The sequence below is a fragment of the Sphaerodactylus townsendi genome, linkage group LG05, assembly GCF_021028975.2.
Source record: "Sphaerodactylus townsendi isolate TG3544 linkage group LG05, MPM_Stown_v2.3, whole genome shotgun sequence".
Classification (NCBI taxonomy): Eukaryota; Metazoa; Chordata; class Lepidosauria; order Squamata; family Sphaerodactylidae; genus Sphaerodactylus; species Sphaerodactylus townsendi.
The window spans coordinates 23,332,303-23,353,849 of NC_059429.1; the positions used below are offsets into that span (position 1 = coordinate 23,332,303).

General features: G+C 42.9%; 1 protein-coding gene across 1 annotated transcript in view; it reads right to left on the reverse strand.

The window, feature by feature from the left end:
* Positions 1–21,547, reverse strand: part of XPR1 (xenotropic and polytropic retrovirus receptor 1) — a 146,549-nt gene that overhangs the window by 71,070 nt on the left and 53,932 nt on the right. The window lies entirely within an intron of this gene.

Consider the following 21,547-nt stretch of genomic DNA (forward strand, 5'->3'; position numbering starts at 1 on the left):
GTGGGGGAGAAGAGGTGGACCAGGGAAAGAGAGAGCAACGGAGCAGAGGGGAGAGGAGTGGGGAAGAGTGGAGAAGCAGAAGGAAGAGGAGTGGGGAAGAGCGGAGAAGCAGAAGGAAGAGGAGTGGGGAAGAGCAGATAAGCAGAAGGGAGAAGAGCAAGGGAGAGCGGAGGAGGGTATGAAGGCGTCTTGGGGGAGGAAAGGCTGACCAGTCAGAGAACGGCCAGCCCCGGTCACCAGTAGAGAGAGAGACCCGTAGAGAAGGAGGGCGGCCTCTCACTCCTTGGGGGGGGGGGAAGGCACCCTGTGGTTTAGGCGGCTGACTGCATCGAGCACCCCAAAGACCGGGGCCACAGACGAGGAGAACAACCCCTCGGAAAGGGACGGTGGGACGGCTTGTCAGCCGCAGCCACAGGAGGGGGAGGGGGATCGCCACACCCCCGAAAGTAAGACATAGCAAAGTTTTTGTTTGGAAGCATGCCCGACAAACAGAACACAGGAAAAATAAGACATCCCCTGAAAATAAGACATAGCACATCTTTGGGAGCAAAAATTAATATAAGACACTGTCTTATATTCGGGGAAACACGGTAACACTACTGTCAACCCCCTTAGAAGGGTTAAATGCTTCACATATGCTAACCCTGAACATGCAGAATCTTAACAACCCTATAAAATAGGTCAATACTGTTATTCCCACATTGCTGGGGCAAAGGTTGAGATAATAATGCCAGATGAGCTCTGTAAATACATGTGCACACAGAAGTATTTGACTGTTGACAACTCAAGAGAAAAATAAAATTTGAACATAAATTAGAGCAAAAATTCTGCACAAAAATCTGCTCTGCAGTAATACCCCTGAAACGCCCAGAGCAGGGACAAATTGAAATTAAACTACATAGCACCAGTTATTAACAATCCACCATTTTAAATGTTTCCACACATACTCTTTCTCATTTACTGACTTTTGACCAGGCTGCAAAAGGTTTCCCTTCACTGTCTGTGCAGCTCAATATTTTAACTGTGGCGGAATAATGCAGCCCAAGGCTACTGTGCATTCATTTTCCTCAGAGCAAAAACAAGGGGGGGGGGGGCGGGGGGTTTGCCACACAAAAACCTTTCTGCAATGCCAAAAACCTGGCCTTGGGTTAGAAAAGCTCCATGTTCAATGGCAACAGTTTTCAAAAGGCACCTAGTTACAGTTTCCAAGGGAAAGCCTACATTTCTCCCTTTTTCTTCTGAATTTTAATTCACATCTTTAGAATGCTTGCCCGCAAATAGGGCATCTAAGGAAATCAATCAAAGCTGCAGGCGCTTATATCCCAGAGGATCCACATTAGGAAACAGATGCAAAGTTTGATGGATGGGGGAGGGGGAAGAAAGATTCAGGATAAAAAAACAAAATAACCATTCTGCTGGTATTTCTGACCTTCTCTCACATTATGCTCGTATCCTGTGAACTCTTGCAGTGAGGACCCTTTTCATGCCACTGGGGTAGCACCAAGAGGAACCAAGTTGGGTCAACGTCTTATGTCTTTTTGCCCGTCCTACAAGCAGCCACACAACCAGAGATGGGATTCAGCCGGTTTAGCTGAACTGGTTGTTAAATGAATCGCACCTCGCCAGGCTGCTCGTTCAGCCAGCGGAGGCCGGAACGAGCAGCATGGCGGGGCTGCCGCTGGGGCACCCCTCAGCTCTGCCCCACCACTCCAGACTGCTCGTTCAGCCGGCGGAGCTTGTTCAGCACTGCCAGCTGAACAAGCAGCCTGGAGGGGCCACCACAGGGCACCCCTCAGCCCCTGTCAGGCCCAGCCCGCAAGGCTGCCCAGGGCCACTGCAAACCTCAGGTAAGTGGGGCGCAGGACGGGGAGCTGTTCCATGTAGCACAGTAGCCTATAATCTGGCTGGCTACAAATTCACAGACTTCTGCAAGCCCTGCTGACTTGAGTCCCTTTTAAGCAGAGATGCTCCTGTTATTAAAACATGCAAACACAATATTGACCTTCCTAACATAAATGTGTGTTGACTCGTTTCAAGCTCACCTGTACAGTAATTTCCAACCATGTCAACTGTAAAACTTGAGTACATCTCATATTGTGCCTTCCATCTTTTATACGTCTCTGCCATTTGGGCATGAAGTGTTCAGTTGCCCCTCCCCCAACTCCCCCAGATCCCTGAACCAGTTGTTAAATTATTTTAATCCCACCACTGCACACAGCAGAATCTTCCTTCCATGCAGTCCAGGGGATCCAAAAGTTGTTTAAGGTAGAATTATTTGGGAGGACTTTTCCCAATTGTTGGATAAGCAATTTTAGAAGATGTTTCACAGCTGATTGAAAATTTCAAATGTCAGGATAATGCAACTATAAGAGATACTGTCTTGAATGCAGGGAGGTCAGAAAGAAACTCAGACTCTACTATTGTATCAGGGTCCAACCCTGGAGGGGTAGGTATTGAATTTGCTTCGCTGAGAGCCCAATCCAGACTGCAGTCTAAACTGCTTATGTTGCTATTAATATTAACATTTATTACTACTACTACTACTACTACTATTATATAACTGACCATCCCTGAAGGGCTCTGGGCAGTGTACAGTAAAAACAATACACAATAAAATTCAAATTGTAAGCATCAAACATTAAAAACTCTTAAAATCACAACAGCAGCATTATCATAAAACCCACATTGATTGTGGCGTCCGATCCTAAAGTCAGGAGGGGACCAGCAATTCCAAAAATAGCAAGAATATAATACAAGGCAATTCTGGAGATGGTATAAGAATACAGTGTGGGGCATCAAGAAACAGTGTGGGGCATTTTAGAAACAAAGGTTTTTTAAAATGTTGTGACTCATGAGATTACATGTATGTACGTGACTAAACAGCATGTGTGAGTGATGGCACTTGTGATATATGGCCGTGCCATAATTCTACGTTTAAAACTCAGGCACTAAGCCTGGTTTCAAGGGATGGAGGGCAAATGCAAAATAAACTGTAGTGCTCAGTTGTGCTTTCCCCGTTAAAGTGTAAACATATGTAGCTCTACTTCAACTCTACTGGTAATGGTGACAGCACGTGTTCATTATTGTTTATTATTAACGCTGTAACTGAAGAAGTGACTGCTGAAAATCCTTCTAAATCTTTTTCCAGTAAGGTATAGCAATAGGATGTACAGTGACATGAACTCTTTAATCCTCTTCTTGCTTAGCAGATCAACAAAGTTTGCCTTAGACCTGAATAAATAAATAAAGAGTTCATTCAAGTCTAAGGCAAATTTTGTTGATCTGCTAAGCAAGAAGAGGGTTGTTAGACTGTCCAAGTAACTAGGCAAAGAAACTGCAATCCAACAGAAATCTCATTAGCATTTCAGTTCTCATTAGTGCAGGTTATGATCATCACATTCATTTACACAGGTAATTTCAAACAAGGTATGCACACGGGTACAGAGAATTTTCCCTAACGTTAAAAACGGGATACTCAAAAAGGAGTTATGGGGAGCCTTTGATCCTTTGTTATGATTTCCCCGTTCAATTTGATCCTCTACTGTTTTTCTTATATGTTTCCAAAAAGATGTAGAAGCTTGGAAACACACACACACACACAGCTTTTTCTGAGAACTTTTTCAATTTTATTAGCAGAAAATTAGGAATTTGGAGGAGCACTATTGTGCGAGCAGTAAGACAAATAATGTTTGATAAGTAGATATTGCACATGTTTCACCACCATACAAATTTTCCTTCTCAGTTCAAACCTGTATTTCTCTAAGTTTCCATCAGGCTCTGTTCTGCTTTTCCCTGGAGGTTTAATTCCCTCTCTGACAAGACTGAACTTTGAAAGTATCAGTCTAGTTTTGGTCTCTTTTGACAACTGGGACTCTCCTGTTGCCAGCACCACAAGTCAGTGCAAATGCAAGCAACAGTGTCAACCGGTTCATTATGGTTAATCAATCAGGAGCAGATTATTTTATCACAAGTGTCTTGACCCTGGATCTGAAACAAGTGGAAATTCAAGTAAGCAATACTGAATGCTGCTTCCAATGAAACCAGCAACCAGGATAAAGTTTGGGGCCTGGGGAAGATTTATGCTCCAGAAAGGCGGCCACTCACGTTTCTAGCTGCTTAACAATGACTAGGCAAATTAGCAATACCAAATGACTAGGCAAATTAGCAATACCATATCGGCATGGGCCCTATATCAACTAATGACATTTAGCACATGGGGAAGCTGTCTAATGAAGATGCACTGTTTTCTTTCCGTAAAGCAAAAACCAAAACGATCCAAAGTCAAATAAGTGAACACTCCCGTTTTGATACAGCCTTGCCGGGGGGTTGGGGGGTGGGGGTGGGGTTTGCTATGACCAGACTAGCCACAATTCTCTCATTGGAACAGGCTTCCAGTATAAACTTGCTGCAGATTATCTTGTCAGCCTCTATTGTAATAAACTAACCATATTTCTTACAGCCATGAAGAATGCCTTGAAACATTACACTCTTAAAGGGCATATTTGGCAAAATGACAGAAGAAATATACTTCAAGGTTTCTGTGCAGAAGCAGCTAAAAACCTGCTTGGAAAGTTACCAAATACATAAAGAGTATAAATAGTCATTCTGCATTAAAAGGCAGGCGGTTTTGTTGTTGTTTTTTAACGTGTGTGTGTATATGGGTATATGCATGCCAATACTTACATATATGATTATCAGTTCCCCCCTCAGGACCTGAAAACCCCTAAAAAAGGTGCTGGTTCTCCTTACCAGCCCTGTAAAAGAAGCCCTATAAAAACATAATGGTGAATATTAAGAAACTGAAGAGTTATGAGGTAAATGTGAAGTGATTTTTAAGCAGAAACAAAAACCTTTGTGGAAAATTATCATATATATAAAGCGTGTAAATAACAGTTCTGCATAAAAGTAATGCTGAATATTAAATTGCAGCATTATGAGACTGAGATAAATGTAAGGTGATTTTACTTCTATGAGGGAAATAAAGCTGGAAAGTATATAGGCCTTTGGCCAGCCTACTGAGGCTTTCAGTAAGTCTCCCTCATATCTATTCAGGATAGAAGGGATTCAAAATAAACGACTTCCAGACAATTAGTGGGTAGTTTAACCACTTCTGTTGGCCTTTAGATCCATGAGATGAGAGCCCGAGACATAGTGAACCTTAACTAGTTGAAGCATCTGGAAGAACAGTCAGTGAGAGTCAGAAAAGGATGCAAAAAGAGGGACACCTCAGCAGTCATGGGTGGAAGCAGCTGTTTGAAGGAAGAAGCCTGTGATCTGGCAAGGAAACACTGAGAGGAAGATGGAGGTCAGAGGAAGAGGTGGAGTCTTCCAGGAGCAGTGTCTTCATTTCAATATGTTTAGAAGTGGTGTATCTTGGAGTGGGGCGGAGTCATAGTTGACCCAGGCGCCATTCATCTGGGTTATGTGTACAGCACATTTTGGCCACCTGCCCCACCCCCTCCCTTACCCCCACAGATTACGAAGGCCCTCAAACCGCCACTGTTGGCTGCCTGCCCTCCACTTGGTGCACCTGCCACGCTGTATAGGTGATCAGCGGTGGGCTCAGTTAGCAGGCACACCTCCCCCCCCACACACACACACTGCAGGCCAAGCTGTTCAGCCACCGCCTGCTCAGTTGTCCACGGCCAACCTGCCGTGCAGGTGATCAGTGGCTAGCCCAGGTAGGTGCACCTCCCCCCTGCAGGCCAGGCCGCCCACCGCAATCCCGTCTGCCTGCTCACCTGCCTGCTGTGCAAGTCATCAGCAGTTGGCCCAGCCGCAGGCACACTTTCACCCTTTGCAAGCCAGGCCAGCTGCTCGCTTGCCTGCTGCCCGTCCATTGTCTGCTTGCTGGGCAACCGCCTGCCTGACAGAGTCCCAGAGAGGTAAGCACGGGTACCTTTTCACTGTGCCCCTCCCAGAGGGTGCAATTTTGGAAGGAGGGAGCAACTTGGGGGGGGGGGGCTGGGCAAAATGTCCTAACTTGCCTTGGGTACTCTTTGCTACAGGTATGCCACTGATCTTCAGTGAGTAGCCCAGATAGAGGGAAAAAAATCAGTGTGCCAGTATCTTCAAGGTAAAAACAACCCAAGGAAAAGCCTGGTCAACACACAGACTTTGGAGTAACTGAAACAAAGTTCTGGGGGAGCTAAACCAGGGATTGAGACTGGAAAAGGGGAAGCTGGCTGCATGTAATCAATTTGGAGAGAGCCCTGTAACAGGGATTGCTACCTCCCTAACAACCGCATCCAAATAATAAAGACATCAAAAAAAATAATAATTTATTCTTGTACCTGATTACAACAGCAAGAATAGAAATCGCCAAACATTGGAGAGAACCTATAGCCCCACATATAGAAGATTGGAAAAGAAGAATATATCAAGTAATGGAAGCAGATAAACTAACTTGCATGATTAAAGAAGAACCTGACAAGTTTAAAAAAACCTGGAAACCTTATATCGAATATTTAGATAGAACGTTATAATAAAGAAATCAACATGTTATGAATTGAAAGTAGGGATAGGTATGTATATAGATAGATAGATAAATATATGTGAGTATATTTAGGTATATATAAGGGTGTGGGTATAAGTAAACATATATATGACTTTACGCTGGGTATGTGTATATATAGGTATATAAGTAAAGGGACTATAAGTAAATAACAATTTTCTCTCTTTCACATAATGTATTGCTTTTCTCATAAACTTACATTTTGATTTTAAGGAAAACAAACATGGAAGAAGATAGACAACAGGAGGAAAAATAAAACAGGAAACTGAACTTAAGGTCAAGAAGAAGACGATGACTTGGATCAATATGATTTATTATTTCTGAATGATTTATTCATTATTATGATTTGTTAGATAGTATAGAAGTTTAATAATAGATAAGTGATAGATGAGAAAAAGAAGAAGCAATTCATGAAATGTAACTATAGAGATAAGTTCAGTACTGAAAGTATCGTTATTTTTCCAGCAAAAATGTACATGGCAGAGTAACAGAAAAAAAACGTAGGGAATAGACCCAGAACTGAGATATTATATATACGGAGCCAATTATTGAGGTAGAAGAGTCTACCATAGAAATAGAGAGTCTCTAATTGAAACCTTAAGGAGTTCTTAAGGTTGGAACTAACGAGAGAAACATTAATACTGTATTTTATGGATTAGATTTAAGTTTAATATACATGTTAATGAAATGAAGCTTATTGGACAGAAGATATCAACGTTAGATATCTTTGTTATATTGTCAATTTTATCATTGTTATACTGTTACTTTTCTTTTTAACAAACTAATAAAAATTTCTAATCGAGTAAAAAAAAAAAGCGGGGCGGAGGGGGGGGCGGAGATCCATCGGTGGGAATAGTATGGGACCACACCAGAAGATTTGCCCTCCCTGGTGCCCTTGCCCAAGCAGAGGAGCACATCCATCAGCATGTGGCTGCCGTGGCCTTCCCAGCGGTGGAATGCAGTGCCGAATGTGGCGCATAGCAGGGGCAGCCCAGGAGTGTGGCTGGGGAGGAGCAAACACTGTCAGCTTCCTCTCAGCCACTGCCTCTGTTGCACCAGGGAGGTCAGAACTGTGCCACTGAAAAGGTAGTGTTAAGTTCATTAAGTTCAATGTGGGCTCCCAGTGGCAGGGATGCTTTCCCACATTTCAAGCCTCCGCACACCACCTGAAAGGCTCCATGAGAGGAGCAGACCACTGCAGCTGGGGCCAGGCACCCACCCCCTTGGACGGGGCTGCCCATCACAGTAACACCAAAGAAAGCAATACGGAGTATCTGCATAACAAATGTCCAGCCAAATATGCGTGCCATCTTTTAAAAATATTTAATTTTAAATTAAAACATTTATATACAGTTCTCATTACCCACTACCTTAGAGTATATCTTTCCTATAGCAGAGTATAAATAAAAAGTGTGCTTTACCTTAAAGGGCAAATGGGTAAATAGGGGTAGCAAAATGAGATAATACATGAGATAATACATGAGAAATGAGATAATGCAAAGGTGTGAGTGACTTCAGACCTGATTCTCATCACAATGATAATATGACAATTAAAAGAATCAAATACCCCATACACCCCATTTCCACACACTCATTAGTAAGGTACATATGGGATTAAAGGGCACAGTGCATTACAACTACACCAGAACTGTGCTCCAATAAAGTGAGAGCTGTTTAACGGATATTTAAAATACTCTCTAGACCAGGGGTCTGCAACCTGTGGCTCTGGTGCCGAATGCAGCTCTTTCAGCCTTATACTGTGGCACCACATGGCCTGGAGGTTGGAGGTTAGTGTGGGCATGTCCTCCAGTCCTCTAGAGTAGTGCTAGAAGGAAAGGTGAGTGGAGGGGCCGAACCAGAGGCGGCTCTGTGAGTGAGGGGCGCCCCCCTCCACTCACCTTCCCTTCCAGCGCTACTCTGGAGGCTCAAGTGACACGCCCACGCTGCCCTCTGACCCCTGGAGGTCGGAGGGTAGCGTGGGCGTGTTCCTCCAGAGCAGCTGCCATCCCCCTCTGCCATTCCCGCAGCCGCCATCCCCCCTCTGCCCCACAAAGCAGGCGGCTGCCTGCTCCATCAAGCAGAGGGGGTTTCCCTGCCTGGCGCCACTGCCTCCCGCAGTGCGAGAGGCGGTGGCACTGGGCAGGCTGTGGCCACCATCCCCCTCTGCCCCATGGAGCAGGCAGTTGCCTGCTTCGTGGGGCAGAGGGGGTTTACCTGCCCGGCACCTCCGCCTCTCAGGGCTGGAAGGAAAGATGAGTGGAGGGGCCAAACCAGAGCGGAGCCACCTCTCCGGCTCGGTAGATCTTCGGGGCCATGGAAAACGGGTCCAAATGACTCTTTAGGTGGTAAAGGTTGCCGACCCCTGCACTAGACTCACAGGTGTCAAACTCGCGGCCCTCCAGATGTTATGGACTACAGTTCCCATCACCCACTGCCAGCATCATGCTGGCAGGGAATGATGGGGACTGTAGTCCATAACATCTGGAGGGGCGCGAGTTTGACACCTGCGCACTAGATGGTTTCAAGGCTGCTATTGAAGATGTTTAAACGGTTAATACACCAGTGGAGGCTGAACTGATTATACTCATACTGATTGCTTTCCAGGATTTTGTATCCTTATTAAATATTTGTAGCAAAGGGAGACTTCTGGCAATGTATCTTCATTTCAACTATGCTTGCTGCACCCTTTAAAAGAAAACAACTATAGGCACAATGTGCCAATTTTTTTCATTTTGTTATCTTCAGACAAAGACACCGACAGTTAATTTAGAAAGCTTTGGAGCTTTGTGATCTAATTCTGGCTCATGAACAAGCATTGTTTTATCGTATCACTGTTTTGCATGCTTTGCAAAGCGTAGCTTATTCCTACCCAAGGAGCTACTGGGAAAACAGATTAAAAGAGCCAGCTGGTAATCACATTCAGCAATATAATTCAACGGTATAATTCACGCTCAGCAAAATGCAGACTAACGTACAAAGAATCTCTCCCATATAATGGGTGTTTCTTGTGTCTTAAATCTTGTTAACCAGATTGTGAGATACTTATTATAGAAAAGATCACGTACTTGCTCTGCTTGATAAACTGGCCAAACCAAACGTCTTCTAAAAATATGTTTTATTGGTCTATCATATTTTATACCCACAATTCCTCCAAAGAGTTCAAGGCAGTACATATGGCCCAATACCCCGAATACCCTCTCAGCAATTCTGAAAGCTGTCAAGAGTGGTCTGGTATAAGGATACTCACCAAAGATAGCATCTGAGCACCTCCATAATAGCTCAACCCAGATCTCCTTAGTCCAAGCCCAATACACTAGTCAATATAGCACACCAGCTGTCTAATATATGACATCCCTTTATGTTGCTCATAGAAAATTATTCTTCCTAAATGATCTTTCCATCCACAATAGCTTTACTTCCCACCCATTGCTCCTTTTTCGTCCTCCTTGCCTCCCCACTCCTTCCCACAGGGCACATCTCAAAAGTCAAAATGAAAGTTCAGCAGCCATTTTGGATTGCTTAGGCAACCATAGAAGACACCTGTGATGGTGTCTGTGGCTAATGAGTCAGCCATGATCTCACGACATAATCTTGTACAATTTCAGCATTTTAGAACTTTTAAAAAAATTAAAAAGAGGCATATACAACAAAACAAGATTTTTCTAGGAGCCTGGGGTGTGTAGGGGCCCCACTGAGCAGACTATTTGCACTTTCAGATTGGGTTCAGAATTAGGGGGTGTATGATTCCATCAGCAAACTAGGCATATGACATAAACAACCCTCAGTTTGCAAGACCTGTTAACTTACTAGATGTTTCGGAGGTCATTAATTCACAGGACCCACTGAAGGTTGGAAGCAACCTGACAACACTTAAAACACACACTTTTATTATATACCTGCTAAAAAATATAGTGCATGAGAGAAACAAACCTTTATATAAAAAAATGAACCAAAAGCCAGAAAGAATATAACTCAGTTTCCTGCATACTTTTCAAAAGCTTGGCTCTTCCAACTTGTAAAATAGCCTCTATCCAAAACTGTGGCTCTCTTTCCAATGTACAAATGAAATAATAATGGATGTGGCTCCTCCAACATGTAAAATGTAAAATAATAAATATGGCTTCTCCCATATATAAAATGGCCTCTACCCAAAACTGTGGCTATCTTTCCAATGTATGATGAAATAATAATTGATATGGCGACGTCTCACAGTCTTTGGTTTGCTGAAAGACAATAGCAAGAAAGGAACTGATGCTGTACTATTTTTGTAACTTTTATGCTGGGAGAGTCCCGACCTAGATAGTCCAAGCTAGTCAGATCTCATGAGATCTCAGAAACTAAGCAGAGTCAGCCCTGGCTAGTATTCAGATAGGAGACCACCAAGGAATACCAGGGTCATGACACGGAGGGAGGAAATGGCAAACCATCCCCAAACATCTCTTTCTTTGAAAACCCTACAGGGTCAGCATAAGTCAGCTTGTGACTTCATGGAGCAGGGAACAGGTATAGGACAGGTATAAATGGTGGGTGCCATCACATCATGATGTTTACCAAGCAGACTTTGTTCATGGGGTGGTTTAACATTGCCTTTCCCAGTCATCGGAAGGATGGAAAGCTGAATCAACCTTGAACTAACTACCAGAAACTGACTTCTGTCAGGACTGAACTCAGGTCGAGAGCGGAGCTTTGACAGCAGTACTAGAGCTTACCAGCCAGCCCCTTCCCCAAGATCAGCAGTGCTGGGAAAGCAGGATCACTGATCATGGGGAGTGCATGCACAGGAACTTCCTGCACATGTTTGTATCATGCAGATGACTCAGCAATAGCACAGAGGTGGGATTATTGCCAGCACATTTGCACTTGCTCTCCCTTCATGTGGCGAGTCAGTGCATGGACAGGTTATCTATACAGGGCTTACAAGATTACTTAATTGTTCAGCTTTCACACGTCTGAACTGCTGCTTAGATTGTTTGGTTTACTGTTTTTATGTTTATTGCTATGAATTGTAATTATTCCATTTTGTGCTATCTCAGGTGCTTCTAACTGCAAGTCCAAAGTATTTTAAACAGAGTGTTGTGACCAGTTATGCCAACTGCAGCCCAGAAGCTATAAAATTATATGCTAATTCTTGTCTGCATACTTCGGCAGCATGAAATGGCCTTACCTGACTTCATAGTAACTCTTAATTCACCCCCACGCTTTTATGATTAGAGGTATGTCTTTATTACCTACTGCTTTATTATCTACATACTAAGAACTCTATAAAAACATAGCAGCATTACATATACAGTACAATAATGGTGGCGCCCGATCCCAAGGCCAGGAGGGGACAGGCAGTGCTGAATAGGTGTTATATCGGGCATGCCAATGATAATATAGCACACAACACAGGGGCATCTGGGAGGGGGAATCCGCAGCTGGCCTCACCAAAGGCCCGGTGGAACAGTATGGTTTTACAGGCCCTGCGGAATTCGCTAAGATCCCACAGGGCCCGCACATCTGATGGAAGAGTGAATGTATATACCTTATAGTTAAAGGTGAATGGGATGCTAAATGAAAATGATTACCCTCTATGAGAAACATACTATTACAGGACACATTCTTTTTTACAAACCCCATTTAACAATACTGGGTTGCATTCTATGGATGTTGAGCTAATGTGAGATGGAGAAGCTATCTTGTCCAAGGTCCCTCCTCACCTCAGTCCCGACGGTGTTGATTTCTGATTGGATAGCACACCTGATGATGCCTTTTCAGGGGAGGGGTCATAGGAAGTTGCTGAGGGAAAGGGCAGGAAGATCCATTCCCAGAAAGTTCTGTTTAATGCATACGATAAGATCTATGATCTTTGGACGGACACATTCACATCTCTATCATCTCAGTAAGATTGCTGCTCCTGAATAAATGCATTTCATAGACAGGAAAAGGGTGGCACCAAAACATGTATTTGTATACATTAAACATATACTGAGTTGCAATTTACACTTGGCTCTTTACTGATCTGTTCTCTTGTGAAAACAGTTTACACATGGCTCTCTGCCAATGCGCCCTCCTGTAAAAACACATACAAAATTTGGTCTTTGTTTCTTCTGTTCAAGCAGGCTTTGCCTCAAGGACAAGCTGCCTGGCCTTAGCTGTTCAGCACATTGTTCCTTACCGCTGGTGGTGAGCAAGGCACTAACCACAGACAGGAGTTCACAGCACCAGTGGTACACCAATCGTGTTGTAACTACTGTAAATAATGTCCAGTTATGTAGCCAAGATAATTAGACAGCTAAAAAGCTGATGGTGCCCGTGAGGTTCTTGCTAAATCCATAATTATTATTATTATGGAACACAAGAGTCCATTTTATTGCATGCATATTGCGTTCCTTGATTCTGTTGGTTTATATTTCACAATTATATCATGCAGTATCAGAAGTTCAATTCTATTTTTTTTTCTTGTGGAAATACATTAGAGAGGGGAAAGTGGAATAAGAGCAAGACAGTTAACTTAAACTGTCTTCTTGGAGTTTCTTTAATTAGCAATGAAGCAACAAGAGGGCAATTATGGTGAACCAAACACACAAGAAAAAGAGCAGGTTGCAAGGAGACAGAGGTCTATTTTCACTTGCTTCTTGATGGTTTAAGCATACTCGTAGGAGCAGTCATTACCCAAATCGCCTTTAATTTTTTTTTTTACCAACTATTAAAATAAATGTAAATCATAAGGTAACCAGCAGAACCCCATCTGATGAAGGAAAACACATTTTGTGATGTTCTTGCTTATTCTTGCTACTGCCACTGTGCAAACCTTCTAATGGATCTGACAGGCCAGCCACTTTTGGGATAATGCCTTCATGTTTCTCAGTTCAAAAAAACCACTAACCCCTTGATAGATTTATGTATTTAGCACAAATATTTGTGGAAAGGCAGGATATAAATATTTCAGTTAAACAAAATACAATGAAAAGAGCACAAGCTTCATTATTGCATCAGTAATGTTGACAATAAATCAGAGCTTTGTTTCTGCCTGTATTTGTCACCTAAGATTTTAGGATGGCAAAGACACACTTACAGATCAGCTGCAATGGAAGAGCCAGCTATGGCCACAAGATTCCCATTTCCATGCTGGAAATGTGGGTTCCGGTGACTCGGAATTAAAACACAGGAATAAATAATTAATTTCAAGGCAATGTCCTCAAAGTCTACACATAGGTAAACTGCAATATTGATTATTCTGCCTGGAAAACGTTTGTATTTTGTGAGCCAGCTTGGGTATTATGAAAAGGCAAGATATAAATATTTTAAATAAATAAAATACAATAATGAAAATATCACAAGTTTCATTACCTTGTCAATAAATGTCTACGGAGAAAAGGTGCCTTCATTCTACTACTGATTGAAAGCAAGATATGTAGAATACACTATGTTGTAAAGACATGTTATCACAAATCATGTTATGCACACACACGAATATATATGTGTGTGTATACACACATTTTAACCAATCTTTTCCCTTCTAAGCACATCCTAATCTTAACAGTTGTGCGGAAATGATACAATATAAAAGCCCAAGGATTTAGTAACATTCGGATCCTTATCCCACAGAAGAAAGGGGAAAATAGGAATTGCTTATAAACTCATTCTTATCGAGGAATGCAGTTATCCATCAACATTTTGGAAAAGGAACTCGAGTAAAGCAGCTTTTGGGTTTTTGGGGATGATAGGGCATTGAATCTGGCAGCCAAAAATATTGCAGGGAAAAGCCAGAGATTTCAAGTATGCTGGGTGAGTTATAGGAGGCTCTAATCCAATGCAAGAAAGAGAACACACCCTCCCTGCTCGAAGATTTGTACTTCTGAAATCTAACCACATCCTATATCAACAAAACAATGTCAGAAAGTATTAGAGAAGTATTAGTGAAAAATACATTTTTAACATCTCCAAAGCTATTTAATTTGGCTGATATCTTGCATCACTGAGACTGAGACTCAGAAGAGTGTGAGACTTGTCAGGCACCAAAATAAATATTGAGAAAAAATTGTCTTTATGCGTCCAAACTTAGCATTTCAAGACCACAGAAAGTCATTGGGACCATACTCAAACCAGAAGCTATGGTTTGGCCAAGTTTTCACCTAGAAAAACAGGCTTGGACATGGGCATGCTGGTTACAAAGGGCTAAACATGCTGGTTACAAAGGGCTCCATATTAAGAAGCTCCATCATATGTCTAATAGCCATGCAGCCCCCTTGTGTGGATCAAGGGATGCATTTAGTCCCTGACACAGCTCAAGGCCATGAACAAGAGAACCTTGCCTTCTCTGAACTTGGTGGGAAATGCTTCTCAGCACTTTCTTACATAGTTGAGCTAAAACTTACACAGAACTGCTCCTTATGCCTTCAGTCATATGGACTGAAGAAAGGCTAAAACAGAAAGGTTTTTTGTTTTGTTTTGGTGCAGTCGAGTCACAGCTACCACAACCCGGTAGAGTTTTCAAGGCAAGAGTCGTTTGAAGGTGATTTGCCATTGCCTGCCTTCATGTCACGACCCTGGTATCCCTTGTAGGTTGCCCATCCAAATACTAACCAGGGTCGAACCTGCTTCGCTTCTGAGATCCAACAAGATCAGGCTAGCCTGGGGCTATCCAGGTCAGTGCTAAAAAATTGAGTTTGGTCAGACAAACAAAGGGATAGCATTGCTCTTTGCTGTGCCCTGTAGCCTAGTTCAGAACAATATAATTCCATTAAACCCTAAAAACTCATCATTTATTTCCTTCCAATGCCCAGGATTTAAATGAAAAATAGATGACATTTCAAGGAGACACTGAAAAACCCATCCAAACTTTTGAAAAGAATGAAACTGCAATTCAGTGGAAAATGATAGCTCCGTTCTACTATTAATTTCCCTTGTATATAATATTCCAGGACAAAAAATGTCCATCACCAGCCATCTTAAGTTTACAATGTATTTCCTTGCAGTGTATTTGGATATACTCAACATTTATTATTTAAAGATCAAATAGGTTATGCTGTTAGATGGAAACTGCACTTAAAACAGACCTGACACATTCCCAAAGGGGAATCATCCAAAAGAAAGGGCTCTCTCCAAACTCTCCTTGAATTATTGCTACAAGCATTTTTAGGTCTATTTGACCTATTTTCATGAGGACCTAACAAATCCAAATTTTAACCAGCCCTGTTAAGTAAGAAAGAGTGATGGGAAAAACAAAGTTGCACTTACCTGTAACTGTTGTTCAGCAAGTGTCATCTGTGCAGGCACGCATGGGGCTGCGCAGGCTGGCCGCAGAGAACTGACTAGAAGATTTCCAGAAACTTCAGGGAACTTGGAACACTCCCCCTGTCCAAAGCAGAGAGTGGGGTGGTTTCCCACCCAAAAGGTCCCGTGATGGTGGGGAGAGCGCTTCTCACTCAGTTCTCCCTTCATCGTCATGGTAGAACACTTATGAGAGAAAATGGCAGCCCACATAAGGGAAAGGGGGGGAGGGATGTGTGGCTGCACAGAAGACCCTTGATGAACAACAGTTACAGGTAAGTGCAACTGTTTTCATTGTTGTGTCTTCAGTGAACGGGAAAACAGCAAGCTCCCTTACCATGGTGTAGGCCAGTGGTGGCGAACCTTTTGGCACTCCAGTTGTTATGGACTACAATTCCCAACAGCCCCTGGCAGGGGCTGATGGGAATTGTAGTCCATAACTTCTGGAGTGCCAAAGGTTCGCCACCACTGGTGTAGGCTTATCAATGATATGCTGACTGTAAAACTGCTCTGCAAACAGATACATCTCTCCTGGAGTCAACATGGATGGAGTAATGCTGGAGGAAAGTAGACAGAGTGGACCAAGTTGTTGCCTTGTGCTCTGGTGAAATGAGCTTGAAGTGGACACTCCACTTTAGCACTGGCAGAGATAATCCACTTTAGCATTTTTATATATTAACCTAATTGCAGAAATAACCTGTCCAGAAATAGTTTGTGAAGAAGCAACTTTACCCTTCGTGGGTAAAGTGACGAGGCTTGTGCCCTGTCTAAATGAACTTGTACAACTTTAATAAAACAGGAGTGCCCTTTTGATATCGAGTATATGTAGTGATTGCTCAAGTGTCAGCCAGTAGCAGCCAGAGGGACTAAAGAGACTGAAGGCATGTGAGCCCTCCTTACAGATTTCTCTATGGAGTATCCACTAAAAGAAGAGACTTTTCCCACAGTGTGGTCTTATGCCTCAAAGCCCATTCATGTCTGGCCTTCAGAGTAAAAAGATGGACACATCTTGGAGATACTAGTCTTGCCAAGGAAGAAAAGACATTCATTATGTTCATCACTTTGAGCCACCTTCATGCCTCACTTGCAACTTTTCTTGAAAAACACCATCACAACAAAGACAAAAATGAAAGGGAAAGTCTGAGGTAAATGAAGTGTTCAGCTGAAGTTGGTCCTCTCTTCCTGGAGGCAGAGAGAGAACTGAGGGAGGAGCACTGTCCCTGTCCACCGCGTGACTATTTGGGTGGGAAACCAGCCCACTCTGGACAGGAGTGGGGAGTTCTCCAAGTGCTCAGAAGCTTCTGGAAGCTTTCTAGTGAATTCTGTGCACCTTGCATTAAAGACACAATAATGGAAAAAAAGGTTTACCCAAACCAGAAAGCAGAGTTGTGCTCACTAGGCCCCCTGTAATAGATCATAATGCCATAATGAAGCCTGCTGATCAGCTGCTAGTTAAGAGTTACCAGCAGTTTACTTTGAGGAAAACCTGAGCATCTCAAAGGCACAAACATACAGTTATACAGAGCTGTCACTGCATTTGACCTAACTTTTGTCTACCAGGATTCAACAAATGCCTGTCTCAAAATTGTACTTTTTGTACCATTTCAAACACAGATGCATCTGAAGCGTTGCCTCACCCTGCTTTTCTCACTATGTAGCTTCCATTGTTCATTTTTATCCTCACGATCACCGCCATGTGAATTAAATTAAGCTGAGTGTGGATCACTGGCCCAAGGTCACCCAGCAAGCTTCCATGGCAGAGGTCTGAACTTGGTCTCCCAGGTCCTAGTCTAACACTTAAACAACTACGTCATGCTGGCTCTCCAACATTTGGCACCAAAAACATGTTTTTGCTCTAACTCCAACAATGTAATTGTTCGAACAACCTTGCTGAAAGGAAAATAATCAAACCCCTGCACAAAATAAAATAGCCATTAGCAAGAAGAAGGAAGCTCAATGGCTTATGGTTGGGTTTGCACAGGGCATGGAAGAGCGGCATGACTGAAAAAAAACTCACAAGTATGCTTTTAAATCCAGACAGATTTTCCAGGAAACAAGCAGATTTTGTTTGCTTATATTGCTAATCAGAAACAAACATCTGACAGCTAAGAGAAGGAAAATCCAAATATGAGCAAAAGGTTGGAGAAGCGAAAAGCCTCCATGATATATAATAATCACATTTTCCAGTGTATTACCCAGTGCCAGACAGTAGTTCAAACTGAAACTGACAACCCATCCTGCTCATCAGAGGTGTTTCCGCTTGGATATAACTTTAAACCTAAAAGAGACAACCGATATTTACAAGCTGCAGACAGATCATATCATCTCTACAGACAAACTTGTTCTTAATGCCTCTTCAAGGATGGAAATATACTGGGAAGACTTGTGAGAGAACTGAAAGTTCTAAGAAGCCTCCAGGTTTGTCACAGCTGCCTCACCAGGTTCTAGAACAGGGGTAGGGAACCTGCGGCTCTCCAGATGTTCAGGAACTACAATTCCCATCAGCCCCTACCAGCATGGCCAATTGGCCATGCTGACAGAGGCTGATGGGAATTGTAGTTCCTGAACATCTGGAGAGCCGCAGGTTCCCTACCCCTGTTCTAGAAAGCCCAATAAAAGTGGCGACAAGACCACTGTTCTTTCCAGCATAGGAAAGGTGACTATAAAGAAGTAAATGTTGCAACTTGCCTAGTTGTGGATGTGATTTTGCTTAGCCAAGTTTTAACCTGGTCTAAACCCCCCACCCCATACACACACACACACACACACACGATAACCAATCACACAATAGGAAGCGCAACATTATATTGCATCGTGGAACATTCACAAATGTGTTAGAGAACAGACAACAGAAGCGATGAGGCTGTTTCTACATTCCATTTCTTTCAAATCTGCATTCATTTGAATGGTTCAGAGGTGGATTATGGGTAACCTGACAAGATTAGATAATCTCCAATTTGAACCAAACTGAGATTAGGGATTATACTATTTAATCACAGTGGTCCCATTAAAGACAGACCTGACTGAGTGGAGCGTCGTGGAGGGTCAATCACATTCCTTGAAGTTATTGCATTTGCAGGCAACTGCTGCATGTCCAGAAAACTTACTGCCCAGTGGGAATAATGGAAGAGCAGACTAACATAAAGCATGGAGACAAACACCTCTGAGGTGGTCTAACAGACAGAAAGGAGACCTGTTCATTCATCTCCTTCTTAAGCTTTTTGCCCGAATAGTTTAAACAGTTGCCATTAAAAATAAATTTTACATCCCTCATTTCAACATGGTCATTAAGGAACCATTTTGAGGGCAACCAAAATGGTAAAAGGTCTGGAATCCATGCCCTGCGAGGAGACACTTAGGGAGCTGGGTATGTTTAGTTTGGTGAAGAGAAGGTTAAGAGGTGACATGATAGCCATGTTTAGATATTTGAAGGGATGTCATGTTGGTGAAGGAGCAAGCTTGTTTTCTGCGGCTCCAGAGACTAGGACCAGGACTAATGGGTTCAAGGTGAAGGAATAGAGATTCCACCTAAACATCAGGAAAAACTTCCTGACAGTAAGGGCTGTTCAACAGTAGAATGCACAACCACAGAGTGTGGTGGACTCTCCTTCTTTGGAGGTTTTTAAAGAGAGTCTGGATGGCCATCTGTCAGGAGTGGTTTGATTATGGTTCCTGCACTGCAGGGGGTTGGACTTGATGGGCCTTGTGGTCTCTTCCAACTCTATGATTCTAAAAGCATGGTATCTATTAGAGCCAGTGTGGTATAGTAGTTAAGAGCAGGTGGACTCTGATCTGGAGAACCAGGTTTGATTTCCCACTCCTCCACATGGGTGGCGGACTCTAATCTGCTGAGCTGGACTGTTTTCTCTGCTCCTTCATATGAAGCCGGCTGGGTGACCTTGAGATAGTCAGTTTTCTCAGAACTCTCTCAGTCCCACTGACTTCACAAGAATGGGGAGGGGAAGGACAAGGAATTTGTAAGCCTATTTGAGACTCCTTACGGGTGAGAAAAGAAGGGGTAAAATACAAACTTTTCTTTTTCTCCATAATAAAAACATTGACACAGCTCAAATTTGCAAAGAGAATTTCCAAATTCTCGATTTAAGGAAGAGTAATCCTACAAATCAGTTGACAAAGAACGAGCAACAGGACAGATTAAAAATCCAATGGGTACAAACAAACTTGTCTGAACTTTCAAGTAATGTACCCTGTTCTCAGAATAGAGCTCTATTTTTAATTGCGCAGACTAGTCTTGGACAAATTAGGAACCATTTAACGGGTCAAATAAGTGACCTGTCTCATGCACTAGGGCTCTCTTAGAATCAGGGCACTCTCATTTGGAACCCAAGAGGCTTACTTACAAATGCGGCTAAGACAAGCGGCTGCATTTGTAAGTAAAAGTTTGTTGAAGGTTAACGTGGGGAAATAATAGAAAAAACGTTTTTGAGTAATGACTGCTATTACTGTTTCTCTCACCTAGAGAGGAAGTTTTCCCACCAAATGTGTAACAAACCACCACACTTTTTCAGTTTTAAGGACTTGCGCCCCACAGCTATTCTCCATCAAGTACCACTTGGATAATTTCCCACTAGTGTTTCTTGAACTGTGATGCTGTGCACTCCATTGAAAATCTTATCAGGACTGAGTAGAGAACCATGGATAGAAAAGGTAAGGTAAAATTTACAATCAACCCAGTCACAACCCAGTCATGGTGACCGCAGAAAGCTCCACTGCAGAGTTTTCAAGGCAAGTGTTGAACAAAGATGGTCTGCATTACTTTCCTCTATACTGTGGTAGTCTCTCCATCCAAACAACAACTCTGCTTAACTTCTGAACTCTGACAAGACTGGCCTAACCTGGCCTATTAGGGCTACTACTCAGATGGCAAAGCAAGGTATAAGAAAAGAGAAGAGTTTGGATTTATAAGCTGCCTTTCTCTCCTGTAAGAAGATCCAAGGGGGCTTACACATTCCTTTCCCTTCCTCTCCCCACTACTGTTACTTTGTGAGGCAGGTGGGGCAGAGAGTTTTGAGGGAATTGTGACTAGCCCAAAGTCACCCAGAAGGAATGTAGGAGTGGGGAGACAAATCTGGTTCACCAATTAAGAATCAGCTCCTCATGTGGGGGAGTGGGGAATCAAACTTGGTTCTCCAGATTAGACTCCACTGCTCTTAACAACCACACGGCGCTAATTCCATTTTAGGTCAGCTGAATCCTTTGGCTAACGACACTGCCAGTACTTTATTACCACAAAGCCACTGTTCTAGGCATATCAAGTCTTTTCAAAATAAAATATTTTCATCTCTCTCCGTTCAGTTTACAACTTACGGTTATGCCAAGTATTCTCCTAAATTCACTTTTGGCGCACACATGTTTTCAAGGAAGCTAACATACTTTACAAAGAATTCCTTGAGGATACCACTGATCCTAGCGACTGTTCCCTCAGACTGCTGCCGCCATAGGATTGAATCTCATTAATTTTTTACTTAATTTTGCCCAGTTCCCCTGCATAACATAACCCTGCCCCGGGTGGCTTTTGTCCATGCCACTGCCATGATCCTCAGCACAGCTTTTTTGAGTTGTCAAAAAGCATACCCTCCTCCCTTCTTCGCAAGTGAAAAGTTGAGTGGATCCAATCCATAGTGCCATTCTTTTCTTTCAGATGTCTACTTCCAGGGGCAATGCAGCAGGTGCGATGTCATCACTGAAGGCCAATGTAGCTAAAGGAAATGCTTTTTGGGCTAGTCACATGGATGAGTTTCCATAATTGGGGAAGTG